The following is a 7,046-nucleotide window of genomic DNA, read 5'->3' on the forward strand; positions in this document are numbered from 1 at the left end:
AATAACCCTCAAATAGTTTTCCCTGAATCTTAAGTAATGTTGGTTGTCTGAGAAACACTCTGGTGTCCCTTGTCCCTGCTTCCCTAGGAAGTGCCCCCTGACAGTGGGTGACTGCGGACCCTGCTTGTTGATTATCTGCTAGGTTCTGTGCTGCAGACGAACCTGGGGTGTGGCCAGCAGCATCTCCCTTGTTGTTCTCAGAAGCTGGGATCCAAGTCTGAGGCTCCTCTGTCCTTCTGCTTGAGTTTCTCCAAGAAGGATAATGGGGAAGGCGGTCGGAGGAGGAGAGGTCAGGTTTCTAGGAGGGGGGTCGGGGGTCTGTCCCTGGAGGGAGGAGGTGTTCTGGCTCCAAAGCAAGGGTTCAGAATAGGGCTAGGGGCCTGTCCCTTCCACCTTCCCGTAGTCCCCCTACTACTCCCTCTTGTTTGCCTTAAAGTTCCCCATCCTAAAAGCGTTCCACCAAGGTCCTGGGGAAAGTTTCTTACGAAAATGAAGATGCTCCACCCCCCAGTCCCTTGAGCACCAGGATTTGGTACATCAGGAGCCCACCATGTACATCAGGAGTCTGTCATGCGGCAAGTCAAGCATAATTCCTTGGACTCAAATTAAGATGTAAAAATTTGGCCAGGTGCGGTGGCTCCTGCCTGTAATCCCAGCACTTTGGGGGGCCAAGGCAGATGGATTGCTTGAGCCCAGGAGTTCAAGACCAGCCTGGGCAACATGGCAAAACCTCATCTTCACCAAAAATATGAAAGTTAGCTGGGTGTGCTGGCACGCACCTCTAGTCCCAGCTGCTGGGGAAGCTGAGGTGGGAGGATTGCTTGAGATGGACGCTGCAGCGAGCTATGAATCCACCACTGCACTCCAGCCTGGGTGACAAAGTAAGACCCTGTCTCAAAAAAAAGATGTAAAAATTCATGGCCACGGGGGGCGGGGCGGGGAGAAGGTTAAAATTAAGGGTTTTTGTTTTGTTTTGTTTTTTTGTTTCTGAGACGGAGTCTCTCTCTTGTCACCCAGGCTGGAGTGCAGTGGCACAATTTCGGCTCACTGCAACCACCACCTCCCGGGTTCAAGTGATTCTCCTGCCTCAGCCTCCCAAGTAGCTGGGACTATAAGCGCCCACCACCACGCCCGGGCTAATTTTTGTATTTTTTTGTAGAGATGGCGTTTCACCATGTTGACCAAGCTGGTCTCAAACTCCTGGCCTCAGGTGATCTGCCTGCTTTGGCCTCCCAAAGTGCTGGGATTATAGGCGTGAGCCACCGCGCCTGGCCAAAATTCAGATTTTTAAGAATCTAAATGATGGTATTCCACATACAAAAACCCCAGTGTTTCTGTACTCACAAGTAGCATGTATACTGTCAAGGTTAGAAACTGACAGCTGTCCTAGGCCTGGAGGGAAACGCATGGGTTCTGAGTTTCAGAAGGACATTTGCCAATACAGCAAAGGTGTACCCATGCCCAGGATTTTTTTATGAAAAATTTCACACCTACAGAGACTTGAAATAATTGTATATCTTTCATCTCAATTCTACAGTTACCCATTTTGCTATATTTCTATATCACATAACTTTCCATTCTTCCATCTAACTTATTTTTTATGCATTTCTAACTATTTTGCAGGCAGTACCCGCCCCTAACCACTTCCAAGTGTATATCATTAACTCGTTTACTGTTTTTGGAGGATGGGTAAGATTTACATATAGTTTGGACTCGGGAAGGGGAACATCACACACCGGGGCCTATCACGGGGAGGGGAGTGGGGAGGGATGGCATTGGGAGTTATGCCTGATGTAAATGACGAGTTGATGGGTGCAGCACACCAACATGGCACAAGTGCACATATGTAACAAACCTGCACGTTATGCACATGTACCCTAGAACTTAAAGTATAATAATAATAAAAATAAAAAAGATTTACATACAGTAAAATGCACACATCTTCAAAGTAACAAATGTGACCTCTGTGTCACCTCAGAACCCTTTCAGGAAAGCTGCTTCTGCTTCCCAGTCAGCCCAGCCCACTCCTTAGAGGCCACCCCGTTCTGATTTCCTCCAAGTCTGATTTCTGCCCTCTAAGGTACAGCTCTCGCCTGGGATCCGTGAGCAGGGCCCGCATTTCAGGGAAGTGACTGCTTCTCGGGAGGTGCCGCAGCCGCCGTCTCGTCAGCATTCATTCCTCCGCCTCAGTCCTGGCCACGGCTCCCTGGAATTCTGATCCTCTTCTGTGAACTGGTATTGCCGTTTCTCCAAAAATTAAAAATGCTCCAAGGATTGTAGGTTTTCTCCCCTTTCACATGTTTGCCTCTGAGACACTGCTTACTGGCAGTTTTTCACTGAGAATCCTCAAAGCCACCTCTCCATACCAGATTCCCGTCTGTCTCTCCCAAATTACCAGCAAAAGAAAAAATGAGAAATGGAGGTCTCAGATTCCATCATCACAGCAGCTAGAAATCACTAAGTCACCGAATCCATCAAATTAGTAAGCATACCCCACTGTCGGTGAACTTGAGCTGATCAATTATGTATTCAGTTTGAGAAGGCAAATAACACAATTGCAGAACATGTTCAAAATGCGAGTCCTACTGCTATGGTGAACAAGCTCAATCCAATCAAAAGCACCTTTGTTTTGGTCTCCCACTGTCTAAGTTTCCTCTCTAGGGCTTGTTCTCCTGCTGTCCCTAGGCGATATGTAGGGCAAGCCGTGCCCTGGGCAGATGGAGTCCCCGCCCAGCACAGGAACAACTCCTTTGAGTCCTTCGAGCTGCATTTGGAGAGAGGCCGCCCCTTCCATTGTGGGCCGCAGGGAACCTCGTGCTCTGCAGAGGGAGAGCAGCTTATGTTTGGCCTCGGCCTTATTTTATTTGCTCACCTGGTGCTGTCACTCTTTTGCCCAAGTTGCCGAGAGGGGCATGAGGTGGGGAGCAGTTCCTCATTCGCCAATACTGCTGTGAACTGACTTCAGCCGTGGTGCATTTTCCTGAGCTTTCACAGGCGTGCCCCCTGCCCTCTTCTGTTGGCAGCTCCCTCACTTTGGAGGGTGTGCTCCCTCTGGCCGGCCCTGTCTATCTGTGGCTCCTGACTCTCAGGGCCTCCCCTCTACACACTGTCTTCTGTTGACTGGAGGTGAAGCAGAAACCCCACCGCCTTCCTCCATGGGTGGTAAGATTCATAGCTGCTCAGTGGCCTCTAAAACTCATCCTCAAACTTCCAGCTTCTTTATAGATGACATTCCCAGCAGAAGCGTGAGCTCGCTTGAGACCACCTGGTGTCACAGTCCAGGTAGCTGCTGGTCCTGCTCCTCTCTGTGGCATTTGGCCCATGGACTATGCCTTGGGGGGTGCTCAGCAGAAACTAAGATGAAGATAATTCAACTTCAACCCCCTAGTTCACAAGAAATATGTTAGTTGCTTTCCCTTAAAAAGGCTAGGTGAAATAGGGAATTTCATGATTTTTTTGTGGGGGACAGAGGGTACGGAATCTCGCTCTTTCACCCAGGCTGGAGTGCAGTGGTGTGATCTCAGCTCACTGCAAACTCTGCCTCCCAGGTTCAAGCAGTTCTCCTGCCTCAGCTTCCCAAGGAGCTGGGATTGCAGGTGTGCGCCACCACACCTGGGTAATTTTTTTGTGTTTTTAGTAGAGACAGGGTTTCACCATGTTGCCCAGGCTGGGCTCCAACTCCTGGGCTCAAGCAATCCTCCTGCCACAGCCTCCCAAAGTGCTGGGATTACAGGTGCAAGCCACCACGTCTGGCATATTTGATTTTTAAATACTACAAGTATTTGGGTAAAAATTTAAAAGTTTGTAATAATCTAACAACAGGCTATAATATAAGCCAGGGCTTCCCAGCCTTTTTCTAATGAAGTAACTGAAGAATGAGCGTTATCTAGAAGTCCAAGGTGAATCTGCCGGAGTCATCCAAAGAGAGCCCCCTGCAAACATGAACCTGCTCTCTAGAAACGTACACGTTTGCATCCCAGCGGCTCCGGGGAGAATGTGGAGCTGAGTGGAGTCAGGAGCGCAGGCAGCCAGGGGAGAACTGATGGCGGCTTGGGCAAGGGCAGTTTCATGTTGTTGGAAGTGGGGATTCTGAAGGGAAAGCACCAGGACTTGCTGGGGAGGGTTGGAAAGTAAGGAAATGAGACATCAAGGGAGACTCCTTGGTTCCTGCTTGGGCAACCAGGTGCTGCCTTTACTGAGAGGAGGCTGATTACGGACTTTTGTGGGGCAAAGAGCACCAGCAATTTGGAAATGGCCTGCTTAATCTGAGCCTGTTAGATACCCATGTGTTCAGTTAGAATGTCGGACGGACTGTTGAATACCCAATTCTTCCAGGCCTTGCTAGACATAAGGATATGGAGCTGTCAGCCTGTTACTGGAATGTAAAGCCAAGGAGGTCAGGCGCAGTGGCTCACGCCTATAATCCCAGCACTTTGAGAGGCTGAGGCGGGAGATTCACTTGAGCCCAGGAGTTCGAGACCAGCCCGGATAACATGGTGAAACTCAATTTCTACTAAAAATACAAAAAACAGCCAGGTGCAGTGGTGAGTACCTGTAGTCCCAGCTACCTGGGAGGCTGAGATGATTGCTTTAGCCTGGCAGGTCAAGGCTACATCACGCCACTGCACTCCAGCCTGGCCAACAGAGTGAGAGACCATGTCTCCAAAAGAAAAAAAGCTGCCGGGCGCGGTGGTTCAAGCCTGTAATCCCAGCACTTTGGGAGGCCGAGACGGGCGGATCACGAGGTCAGGAGATCAAGACCATCCTGGCTAACATGGTGAAACCCCGTCTCTACTAAAAATACAAAAAACTAGCCGGGCGAGGTGGCGGGCGCCTGTAGTCCCAGCAACTCCGGAGGCTGAGGCAGGAGAATGGCGTAAACCTGGGAGGCGGAGCTTGCAGTGAGCTGAGATCCGGCCACTGCACTCCAGCCCGGGCGACAGAGCAAGACTCAGTCTCAAAAAAAAAAAAAAAAAGCTGGAGGCCGGGCACAGTGGCTCATGCCTATAATCCCAGCACTTTGGGAGGCCGAGGCAGGCAGATCACCTGAGGTCGGGAGTTCAGCACCAGCCTAACCAACATGGAGAAACCCCATCTCTACTAAAAATACAAAATTAGCTAGGCATGGTGCACATGCCTATAAGTCCAGCTACTCGGGAGGCTGAGGCAGGAGAGTCACTTGAACCCAGGAGGCGGAGGTTGCAGTGAGCCAAGATCATGCCATTGCACTCCAGCCTGGGCAACAAGAGCGAAACATCCTCTCAAAAACCAAAATAAAACAAAGCTTCTGGAGCCCCAGTTATCACTTTCTAGTTCCAGACGGCAGCTGATGGAGAATGGAGATGGCAAAGGATGTACCTTTTCTCTTTAAGGCGATTTCCCAGGAGTCCCATAGGGCACTTCCCACTTAGGCCTAATTAACTGAAGTTCAGCCACCTGCCACTCCTGACTGCACGGAAGCCTCGTGTAGGGCTGCACTAAGAGACACCCAGGGCAGGCCGGGCACGGTGGCTCAAGCGTGTAATCCCAGCACTTTGGGAGGCCGAGGCGGGCGGATCACGAGGTCAGTAGATTGAGACCACCCTGGCTAACACGGTGAAACCCCGTCTCTACTAAAAAAAATACAAAAAACTAGCCGGGCGAGGTGGCGGCACCTGTAGTCCCAGCTACTCAGGAGGCTGAGGCAGGAGAATGGCATGAACCCAGGAGGCAGAGCTTGCAGTGAGCTGAGATCCGGTCACTGTACTCCAGCCTGGGCGACAGAGCGAGACTCTGTCTCAAAAAAAAAAAAAAAAAAAAAGAGACACCCAGGGCTGTCTTCGAAGGGGGACTGGGACAGCAGCTGCTGGAGTCAGCTGTCAGCCGCCTCTGCCATAGAAGCCACGAGAAGAAAGGATTTTGAGGAGGGGTAAGTCGCCAGAACATGTTTGTTTGCTGCGGAAAGATTGTAAGGGGTCCCAGGGAGCAAGTCCATGGGGCGTGAGGAAGGCTGGTGTCCTGTGCACAGTGGAAGGACTGGCCTTAGGAACAGGGACAGTGATTCCACTCAGCATGAGGGAAGCCAGGGAGAGGCCAAGAGGGCAGAGCAAGGTCTCTGTGGAGTGAGGGCAGCAGGGAAGGTGCCTTGCAGGAGAGGAGAGAACACCCTTCCCTGGGGACGCGGGCGGGGAGTCTGACCGAGTGGCAGGTGGCCCTTTTGCAGCATCTTTTTCAGCCGGGGGTGCAGCAGTCACCGCACAGCTGAACTTGGCCAGGTTAAGTCGGCAGAAGAAAGAGGGAGTTGGGACTGTTGGAAGTAATTATGATGGCTGTGGAGTCTGTGCTGGGAGAGGAAGGGAAGTGACTGGATAGAGGGTGGCAGTGGAACTTTTATTAATTAAAATTTGTTTCCTCCCCAACCCCCTCTCCTTTTTTTTAAATTTTTTTTATTTAATAGAGACAGGGTCTGGTTATGTTGCTGACATGGTCTGGCTGTGCCCCACCCAAAATTTCATCTTGAATTATAATCCCCACAATCCCCAGGTGTCAAGGGAGAGCCCAGCTGGAGGTGATTGAGTCATGGGGCGGTTCCCACATGCTCTTCTCGTGATAGTTCTCGTGAGAGCAGATGGTTTTCTAAGTGTTGGGTAGTTCCTTCTGCGTTCATTCTCTCTCCTGCCGCCTAGCAAAGAAGGTGCCTGCTTTCCCGTCACCTTCCACCAGGATTGTGAGTTTCCTGAGGCCTCCCCAGCCATGCGGACCTGTGCATCAATTAAACATCTTTTCTTTATAAATTACTCAGTCTCGGGCAGTTCTTCACAGCAGTGTGAGAATGGACGTGTAGGGTTTCCCAGGCTGGTCTTGAGCTCCTGTGTCCTCCCTAAGCACTGAGTTTGCAGGTGTGAGCCACCGCACCTGGCCAGAGTGAAACTTTGGAAGGGCCTGATTGTTCAGAAAGGCGGGGATCAGTGTGCCCAGCCTTGCTTCTGCAGGGGAGGCTCACTAGTGAGGTGCCGTCTGGGGCAGGTGAGGGAGAGGGGTTCCCAAAGCAGTGACAGTGGAGAGGG

Source organism: Trachypithecus francoisi, unplaced genomic scaffold (assembly GCF_009764315.1).
Source record: "Trachypithecus francoisi isolate TF-2019V2 unplaced genomic scaffold, Tfra_2.0 Lachesis_group21, whole genome shotgun sequence".
NCBI classification, from domain to species: Eukaryota; Metazoa; Chordata; class Mammalia; order Primates; family Cercopithecidae; genus Trachypithecus; species Trachypithecus francoisi.